Below are 11,003 nucleotides of genomic sequence, written 5' to 3'. Positions count from 1 at the left end.
CACACACTGGCACAGTCATGCTTGACAAGGGAGCTCCCGAGGGCAGCAGGCCAAGAGGGGGTCTTGCTCGCTACGCTAGGGACCTGGCATTTACTCATGCATGTGACGGAGCCAAATCATTGACACAGACGTTAGATATATTGTCCGAAATTCTCTCTTCTCAGATGGTGTGTCTCGTGTCACATCGTGCCTAAAATTATCCTGCATACACCCGGGAGAGAGATGTAAAACTCACGTGCTTTCCGAGTCCTTGTCCTCCCCTCCATGGTCTGCCAGTGACCCTGTCCCTCTTCATCTCTCCACCCTCCTATCTCCTCTGCCCCAGGCTCCCACTTCTGCCTGCTCTATGATAATTCCGTGTCCTCTGACTCCCCCAGTGTGACTTTGGAAGTAACCCGCAAGCGTATCTGGGTGGTGGAGCCACATCCCCGTCCGTCATCCGAATCCTCCCGCTGAGAATGTGGGAGAGAGCGGCTTGTAAGGCCCAAACTGTCAAGGTGGCTGCCCCTGGGATGGGACACCCAATTTCCCCTTTTTCTTCTCTAAGTGCCTAATGACAAGTCCCTCAGTTTGAATGACGCGGGGGGCTCTACTCTGCTGCTTCTCCATCCGTTCCCATTTCTCGAAGCCGGCTTTCCTAAAGGGAGGATGACTGGGCACCGGCGGTTTGCTTCTCATTACGAGCATGAAAACTGGGCCTTCTACCCTCATTCCTTACCCCACCATTTTCATTTATTAAATCTGACATGTTACATTTAGCCTTCCTATCAAGTTCAGTGGGTTCTGAAAAGTACCTCTATCATCAATGATAAAGCATTGTTTTACTCCATTTTAGTTTATTAAAAAAAATAACTTGCCCCCAAAGCACAGTAGTTAAGCAAGCTAGGTAACAAATGTGAGACGCAGAAGAGGGTCACTTATTGTTTTTAGCAACTTTTCTCCTTTCTGGCAAGAATTCTATGAAAGAAATGGGTCAGTTTCATACTGCCGTTGAAAAACATCCCCAAGACCATGTTGGTGTTTTAGTCTGTTTTCTACATAAAGAGTGTTTCGTGAAAGACACGCCCAACAAGCATAAGACCAGAGCTTGGGAACCTCGATGTGTTCCAGAAACCAGAGTTCCCACATAACTACATAATATGCTGCTATCAGGTTACAGGCCTGCCACAATTGCCTAATGTAACATTGAGTTCGGGGCGCTGCCGTGGGGAGGTGTCATTACCAGGGGGACGGCTCAGCCTGAGTGGTTGCAGTACTCAGGAACTCACGTGCACGACTCACGGGCAGGCCAGTGCTCCACCTCAATCTTCAACCCCACGGATATCCAGGATTAAACTTCCCAAGGTCTTTCCCTGCTCTCCGAGGTCATATTGCATATCAGCTGCTGTTTCTATGACACAGAGGTCAGGGAAAGGATAGCGTTTAATTGCATTGCTAGTCTTGCTTGCATGACCACGTTTCCATGCTTCCGAAATGTCTTTATTTCAGAATCCCCAGAATGATTTCTGACAACACCTTTGATCTTTCTTTTGCGGTGAAAAACAAAACAAAAACAAAAAACGGTTGATTTTTCTATAAGAGGTTTGGGATGGTGATGATGATGATGATGGCTTATGATTAAATTTAGTCATTTTCATATACAGTTTGAACCTGTGCCCATTCTTGTTCCTCTTTACCCAGTCCTGGATCCTGACGTGAAACGAGCCAGGCTCACTAGTAGAATTCATGGAATTCAGGAAGTCTAGCTGGATGACAGGGTTGAATGTCGATTTCACCCGTTTATGAAAGCAACAGGTAGAAATAGAAGACAAGACCCAATTCTGTTTACCGTGGCTGGTGGTGTTTCCAGTTGAACTTAGTGTATCGAGGCTCCCAGGAGGGAAAGGAACTCTGATGTATGTATGAGAAAAACCTGGGATTTCAGTCCTCTACATCTATTTCTAGCTCCTCTTTGCACCACACGCGTTCGCTAATGTGGTCCTGCGTGGCCCCGAGTCCCCACCCTCACAGCCTTGGTGGGCTACCTCCTCTGACCCTAGTTGACCACATCCCTGCGGCTTCTAAATCCGATGTCTTAAGCCTGATCATTACCCCAGCTCCTAGCTCCCTCTGTGTCAGTATGGGTCACGGTTTACCTCTTCGAATGGCAAATTCCTTGGCTGAAAATTATCCAGATGTCCTAGAGAACTAAACGGGCAAGAGGTTAAATAGTCCTGTAAGATGATGGTTTTCAAACATTTTTTCTAAGTAGCAGAATGTCCTTTCTTCAAATTAAATCTTATGGAGATGCCCAATATCTAAAGCGGATGAACGTGTCACTGTGGAGATGTTCCATCACGCCGTCGCGATCATCCTCAGGAACCTTCACGAACTCCAAGCCTCCTCAGGACATGGACTGGAAACCACTAACATACAGGATTCTAAAAGGGAAGAGGAAGCCAAAATGTTTGCGGCTCATTTCAACAGCTGTTTCCCTCAGTAATTATAACTTTATTCCCATGGCCTGCCTCTGAACCTGAGCTTCCAGGATCCCATTCAGAGCCATGGATGGGGGTGACCTATAGTAGAGCTGGCTGCCCGTCCCCTCGCTCGGTTTCTTCTCCAAGTTTTTCCCCAACTTCCTGCTCTTGTAAACCCTGTGAGCCTCTCGTCAAAGGATCTAGATTCCAGTTCTAGTTCTGCCCTTTCAGCTGTGCATTCCCGGAGACTTGATTTCGTCCTGGTTGATAGAGATAAAAACACCTACTTTTCCTGTTAGGATGAAAATCAGAGCTAATGGTGTAAAAGAATTGTGTGAACTATGTCTTGCATATACTTTTGAAGTTATATAGAATACATGCACATAGACTGCTGGAGATCAGAGATGGATCGCCAGAGAGATTTGGCCGGACTGCAATCATTCTTCAAACCTTAACAGTTCTGAAGCTACACGTAGAGGACAGAAATTTAGGAGGAAATGACCTGCTTTTTTCCCCAGCGTCCCCTCCCAGTGTTATGGCCACGGAATTGACCTATAAACGGCGGTCCCACATCTCGGCGCGTGCTAGAGGGAAATTTAAGAAAGATGGACCTCTTTTCTGGTGATGTGCCACAGAGCAGAGGATGGTCGCCAGACTCAGGTCTCTGGCAGCACCGGGAGACGGCATTTCAGGACAACTAGTGTCGCATGTTTGGGCAAGCACACGTGTAGGCTGCAGACAGAGCGAGGCAAGTTTCCGCATCTCTCCTGGGTCAGCAGTGTGAAGTTGCAGTAGAACCCTTGTCTGCCTCAATGAATTTAAGCAGAAGCTCTTAGGATCCTGGAGAGAAGGGTGAAGGGGACTGGCAGTGGCAAAAAGGGACACGTGCTAGGACGGTAATCTAAGTCACGTATTAATCCCGCGGAGCCGTGTTAGCGCTTTCCCACACAGCTGCGAGACAGCCTCAGCATCTCTCTCACCGCAGCATTATAGGAAAACGCTTCCCAGCGCTGAGAGGAGACATATGAGCCATTTCCGATCTAGATCAATCCCTGCTGCCATCCTCGCCCCACCATCACCCTGTGACTGAGGAAATGGAAACCCAGGGAGCGGGAGAAGCCTGTCCCCTGAGCTGTGCTGCCTCTGGGGACTCGTCGGGGCTGGAAACCCATCAGCACATCTGCTTTCCAGAGTGTTCCTGTAAGGCATCTTCCCTTCCTTTTACGTCTTCCTTCAAGGCAGAGATGCCGTCTGCTAAGACTTGGGTACACTCACTCTGCCCACGCTGAAGTCACTGAGCACGTGGTCAGATGACTGTGAGGTGAGGTGCAGGGAGGTCCCCAGTTCCACGGAGGGCCATGGCAAGGACAGGAAACCGCAGGGCTTTAGAGGGGAAGGAAAACAGGACGACTCGACACACGGGATTGTCAATGACATGACGGACTGGGGAGGGCGGACAAGTGACTCTTACAATACTGTATAAGGTCGGCAACAACTGCTGGCTCTACCCTTAATATTTTTGATAACTTCTTAGTTTGCTAAGCTTCTTGGTGATTTGGAGTCGTGGTTCAAGCCAGGGGCTGTGCAGCCAGTTTCCGTGAGTCACTGCTCAGAGGGCCCCCGTGTGAGGCTGCTGGACCGGGGCCATGCTCTCTCCTCTCCCAGCCTCTGCCCAGATGGATTGTTGTGTCCCTTCGCTCGTCCACTCCCTGCCTGTCTCCACTCCTGCGCTTGCTTCCCCTTTCCCAGGCCGTGGGTGCCTGCCTTGACCCGCCCTTTGGGTATTTCCTCCCTCCTCGCCCAGAAGAGCTTTTCTCCTCCCCGGCGCCTCTGTTCTCACTCCCCCTCTCTTTGCCATAATCTGTCTCCTTCCATTTGTTCCTTTCCTGAGTTCCACCCTTCCCTAGTCACACCCAGTTGTCGTCTTTTATATTTCTTTCTCTAGCCACTTTGCTCTTTTTATTTATTTTTAAAGATTTTCTTTATTTTTTATTTTTCTTTTATTTATTTTAGAGATAGAGTGTGTGTAGGGGGGAGGAGCAGAGGGAGAGGGACAAGCAGACTCCCTGCTGAGCACAGAGCCCAACATCGATCTCAGGACTGGGAATCATGACCTGAGCCTACACAGCCCCAAAAACCTGTTGGGAAGAAAATACAACCCTAGTACCTACTTGGTTCGGCAGTGAGCCATATTACTCAATATATAAATGCCATGTATTCACTTTTACCTTTTTAAAATTACATAGACAAAGCACACACACCTGGAACTATAGCATAAATAAATGTTAACAGCTTTGGTAATGCAAAGATTATGTCTATAGTTGTAGTTTATTCTGTGAAAAAAGGAATGGAAATGTTGACCAAGGTTGATGGAAGATGAAATAGTGATGTGAATGTGTTATTTACAGTCACAGAGGTAACCAGGGGAAGAACTGAAAGCTGTAATATAAAAGCTCCAAAGGAGGAGGAGGAGGGAAGGTGAGGGATAATACCAAAAAGCTAGATGGGGGCACCTGGGTGGCTCAGTTGGGTAAGCATTGGACTCTTGATTTCAGCTCAGGTCATGCCGGGTTTGGAGTCAGGCTGCACACTGGGCTTAAGATTCTCTCCCGGGCCCTTCGTCCCTCCCGTGTCTTAAAAAAAAAAAAAAAAAGAAAGAAAGAAAAAGAAAAAGCTAAGTCACCATTTTAAGAGTAAACTGGTATCATTTAAAGCTGATAGGTGGAGAAATAGATATCTATGTTTATGGTCCAGGATTACACGTGGCAGAGTGGTTGCCTCCAGGGCATGGCATGGGGGTAGGCTGGAAAGGGTGTCTAGAGAACTGCTTTAAAGTTTTCTATTTTTTTTAAAAGAGCTCATTCTTATTTTAATTCAACCTGAAATTAAAATTAAATCATGCCCCACTGTATGTATTTGTGCCTATTCAGGACAGGGAGTTCTCAGCACCCACCAGGGATTAATTTTTACATTTATATTTGCCACATGCTACATTTTTTTTCTTACCCCTGTTTCCCTCAGAATAAAATGACTGGGGCGCCTGGGTGGCTCAGCCAGTTAAACATCTGACTTAGGCTCACGTCATGATCCTGGGGGCCTGGAATTGAGCCCCACGTCGGGCTCCCCACTCAGCAGGGAATCTGCTTCTCCCTCTCCCTCAGCACCTCCCCCCGCTCATGCTCACTTTAATATATAAATATTTTTTTTAAAAAAGAATAAAATGACTGAGTTGGTGACTTCTGGCACTAGAATGTCATTTCTTAGAAAACAAACATGACTGATTCCAAGCCGGGGTTTTATGACCGACTAGAAAAGCAGTTTTATTTATTTATGTATTTATGTAATTTTTTAAAATTGAAGTGTATGTGACATACAATATTAGTTTCAAGTGATGCAACATTTATAGACACGATGAAGTGATCACCACGATAAATCTAGCTCCCCTCTGTCACCATTCAAAGTTGTTACCTGTTATTGACTATATTCTCTATGTTGTACCTAATATCCTATCTTACCGATTTAATACCTGGAAGTTCATACCTCTTCATCCCCTTCCCCTATTTTACCCATCCCCCAACCTCCCCTCCCATCTGGCAACCACTAGATTGTTCTCTGTGTCTATGAGTCTGTTTCTGTTTTGTTTATTTGTTTAATATTTTTAGATTCCACATAAAAGTGAAATCACACAGTATTTTTTCTTTGTCCAACTTATTTCACTTGTCATAATACCCTCAAAGTCCATTCATGTTGTTGCAAATGGCCCGAGTAATATACCATTGTGTGTGTGTGTGTGTGTGTGTGTGTATACAGCTGTGTGTGTCACACACACACACACACACACACACGCGCACACACCTTCTTCATCCATTTATCTACCGATGGACGCTTGGGTCGCTTCTGTATCTTGGCTTTGTATATAGGCCTGCAGTGAGCATAGAGGTGCATTTCATTTATCTTTGCGAATGAGTGTTTTATTTTCTTATGATAAATACCCAGGAGTGGAATTGCTGGATAGTTCTATTTTTAATTTCTTGAGGAAGTCCCATACTGTTTTCCATAGTGGCTGTTCTGTTTTGCATTCCCACCAACAGGGCATGAAGGTTCCCTTTTTTCCACATTCTCACCAACACTTGTTATTTCTTGTCTTTTTCATTCTAGCCATTCTGTCAGGTGTGAGGTGATATCTTATTGTGGTTTTGAGTTGTATTTTCCTGATAATGAGTGATGTTGAGCATCTTGTCATGTGCCTGTTGGCCATCTGGATGTCTTCTTTGGAAAAATGTCTATTCAGGTCCTCAACCCACTTTAAATTGGATTATTTTTTTGATACTGCGTTGTGTGAATTCCTTATGTATTTTGGATATTAATGCCTTATTTGTTATATCCTTTACAAATATCTTCTCCCATTCAGTAGGTTGCCTTTTGTTTTGTTGTTGGTTTCCTTCACTGTGTAAAAGTTGTCTAGTTTGACGTAGTCCCCTTTGTTTACTTCTGCTTTTGTTGCCCTTGGAAAAGCAGTCTCTTCACTGGGTCCAGTGCGGCTAAAACTGGGCAAGAGGGCCAGAAAGCATTGTCCCAAATGCCCATATGGCTGCATTTTCTCTTTGTGGGCGATGACCCTGAGAACGTTCTGTTCTCACAGATGGCCTCCTTGCTAAAATGTGAAAAGAAAACTGTAAACAGCAATTTGCACCCTGTGGACACACGTTGCTCTGTGCCATAGTACCCTTGCAGCTCTGTCTGCCTAGAGAAGACTATAGGAACCAGTGAGGATGGCTTCCCTCTTCTCACTCCCAGGGACCAACTTGGAAGGGTGGAGGTGAGACTCTCATGCTGGCCAGTGACTGCTAGCCTCAGTTTCGGGTGCCCAGAACAATCCAGGAGCGTCAGAGAGTCCGGCAACCCTCCCGGGCAACTGAAGCTCATAAGTGACCACATTGCATAACACCCCCGCACCGGGTGTGACCAGAACCCAAGTACTGACAGCCGCCTCACCCATGAACTAAGGCAGTGAGCTGGACTGGGCATCAGCACAGCCTTAGGAAGTGAGGGGACAGGCGGAAGACGGGCAGGCACTTTTCAAAACTCTGAAACAAGGATTTAGTCACTGGGACCCTAGTCGCTCTGAAGTATGAACATTGCTTCCATGAACCCCTAACTTCCTCTAAAGGAATTGGTTCTACACGTAGTTCAGTACTTCACAAACCACAGAATGAGGTATGCAGGATTAAGTAACCGGGTCTTGTTCCCTTTGATGCCATCACAAAGTTCTCAGTCACCTCGCGTTGAAGGATACCTGTTGGCCAAAGAACTTGGAACACCACAGACTGCATTTTATATCAAATGACTTCAGACCTTGAAAGTTAAACCCATTCGGAGAGGAGAGGTGAGAAACAAGATATTTAAGAGACTGATTAAAAAAAAAAATTCTAAGAGAAATTACGCAGACGAAGTAGGAATCCAGTTTCTAAAAATTAAACTGAATTGGAGCCAAAAAGTAATATATGACTCCGGGGCCTCCCAAGGGCAGGGGCAACCGGGCAGGTGGAATCCCAGAGCGATGGAGTTCCTGCCGATCTGGGGGCCACTCAGAGGAACAGCAGCTTGGGTGAGAGCTCGGCCAGAGAGCAGGACATGCCGGAGTGGCAAGAGGAGGGCGGGTCTGCTCCAGCTGCTCCTCCCCGGCCAGATGGTGGTCTGGCCATGGCACTGGACTCTTGCCCTTGATAATTTAATTTGCAAGTGCAAGTCATGTTTCCCTGGAGAATGACACTCGAGGGTACCACAAGACGCTGTGCAATGTACAGTGTTCAGACTCCAGAAAATTCTCCCTAACATTTCTGGGAAACCTCAAAGAATGTCTTGAGTGGTGCCCTCTGAGCGACAGGATTGTCATCACTGATCACATGCCAGGGCTTGTCCTCCAGCCGCGACCCACCAGCATGGGGCTTGTGAGTGCCCACCCCACCACCTGGATCTCTGTGCCTCGTGTTATGAGCATTGCTACTGGGGGCTACTCTCTGCCACCACCAGTGTTGAAGCTGGCCTCGCGTCTTAGTCCGTTTGGCTGCTATCACAGAAATACCATAGACGGGGTGGTTTACGAACAACAAACATTTGTTTTTCACAATTCTGGGGCAGAGGAAGGCACTGGCAGATTCAGTGTTTCACGAGCACCTGCTTCCTGATTCCTACCTGGCCATCTTCTCGCCGTGTTCCCATATGGCGAAGGGGGCAAGGAAGCATTCCGAGGTCTCCTTTATGAGGCCACTAATTATATTCATGAGGGGGGAGCCCTCCCAAAGGCCCCACCTCCACATACCATCACAGTGGGGATTAAGTTTCAACATATGAACGGGGGCGGGGGAAACACACATTCAGTCTATAGCACCGTGAGGCTGACCGCTCCCCCTCGCCACTGGGAGGCTGCACTGTCCTAACGTGACCCCCCTACAGCTCTGCCTGATGTTCTCAGCATCTTACAAGTACTTCATGCTTAGATTCCCCCTGTCTCTATGTTGACTGAAGCATTTTTGCCGGACGGAGCTTGTGTGCCTGACTCTGTCCTCTTTTCGGGTGGTTCTTTCCTAGAAGATTCATCATGCCAGGTTACCAGACAGGCTCAGAAATACCTAACTTCAGCAGGGAACCTGGCTTAGGTTCCAGTGAAAACTACCCTGCTGTTTGTGTTTATTGTGGATCTGGTATGTGCCCAGAACTGTACCTGGTTTTGTGGCAGAAAATAAGAGTACGTTGCTTCTGCCTTCAGAAGTTTAAAAGTATGTTGGGAAAAACCAATATGCACATAATATGGTTAAGTAACAAAGCCAAGTGAAATAGGGGAAATTACTGAAATGCGCATTCAGAAATTGGAAGATTGTGAATCGTCTTGGGAAAGCTTGTAGGGGAAAGACTTGAGCTGGAACCTAACTAATGCTGTGTTGGTCAGGTGTCTCGGCTGTAAGTGACAGAAACCCAATTCAAATTCCCTTAAAGAACGACCTGTGCGTCCAGAGAGCATCTATCTTCAGGCACAGCTAGATGCAGTAATCAGAAGTTAGTCTTTCCTTTCGCTTTGTGTTTAGACAAAGATAGACTAGGGAAGGTTTTCCTTAACATGACCAAGGCAGCATGTTTGTACATTTTCTTTGTGGATAGGATATTGAATAATAATAACTATGATTTATTGAGCCTTTACTAGGTGTCAGGCACATTTATTTTATAGATGAGGAAAGCAAGCATCAGATACCCTAAGGTATTTTAGGGAGATAATGAAATCCCTCTAACAGAGCTAGCAAGTGGCAGGGCTGATAGTGAAACTTGATACTGTAGTCATCTAACTTCTGAACCCATGTTTTTAACAACTGCACTCTTTTCAGTAAAGGCACCGTTGTGTCTTGTCCATCTTCTTAGCCTCCCTAATGTCTGTCAGTGCCAGCAATGACCATCTGAGAGCTGGATAGCCACTGACTGAGTTCCTTGTTGGTCACTCCCTGCTCTGAGACTCTTGCCAGCTAATAGCTCAGTGAGCATCTGGGACACGTGAGGTGACCACGAAAAACCGTATTGCCATTGTGTCCCATCTTCCTCCGTCAGACACCTGAAGTAGCAGATCTTGCTGTAGCAACCACACGATGACAGCCCCAGTGGAAGGCAGAAAGGGCATCATTGTACCTTCTCTGTGAAGGGATGGGCACTAGTGGCAAGTTGCACTAATGCTGACCCAATTTCTTGGTTTCTTTGAATATCAGGGTCGAGAATAGAGTGACACGGTGAGCCCAGAATGGATGAGTTATGGTCTTAAATTGGAAGAGTAAAAGTATGGTCTTGAATTTTGGAATAAACTCTCTAAAATGCTTCCCATAGTACCTCACGCAAAGCAGGGGCTCATAATTGTAAGACCGTATTATCATTACTGCTACCAGTACTGTGACTACTGCTGCCGCTCCCCCACCCCCCTTCTCCTCCTCCTCTTCCTTTCCCTCCTCCTCCTCTAATGATTCTACTTTTAATAAAACAGCATAATGATGTTTATAATGAAATACTTCTTAATGATAGTATCAGTCAGGATTCTTTTGATGGCAAGTAACAAAAGACCTACTCAACATGGCGTAAGTGTAAAGAGATTATCTAATAAGTCTAGTGGTGAGGCAGTTCCTGGACCAGTGAATTCAGCGCCCAGCTATGTAATAAAGTCCCTAGTTCTTTCCATCTTTGACCTGCCAGGCTAACTGTGTTAGTTTTTGTCCTCATGCTTATCCCCTAATGGTGAGAGATGGTGGAGGCAGCTCCAAGCATCATATTCTCATGCATCCATATTTAAGGTTGGAAGAGAGAGCCCTCCTTCACTGTGCCTCTTTTTAAGAGTGAGAAGAAATTTTCAGAAACTTCTCTGCAGTCTTTACCTTCGTCTCAATGGCCAGAATTATGTTGTATGGCCATTCCCAAAGCAATGACTGGCAAAGGGAAATATAGTCCCCATAACTGGTGTGTGTGGGGGGGAGTGGCCTGTGCTTCCTAAATCCATGCACCTTTGATACCTGA

This window comes from Ursus maritimus, unplaced genomic scaffold (assembly GCF_017311325.1).
Source record: "Ursus maritimus isolate PB19 unplaced genomic scaffold, ASM1731132v1 scaffold_35, whole genome shotgun sequence".
Classification (NCBI taxonomy): domain Eukaryota; kingdom Metazoa; phylum Chordata; class Mammalia; order Carnivora; family Ursidae; genus Ursus; species Ursus maritimus.
The sequence above is the reverse complement of the archived record's forward strand: the minus strand, read 5'-3'. Positions refer to the sequence as shown.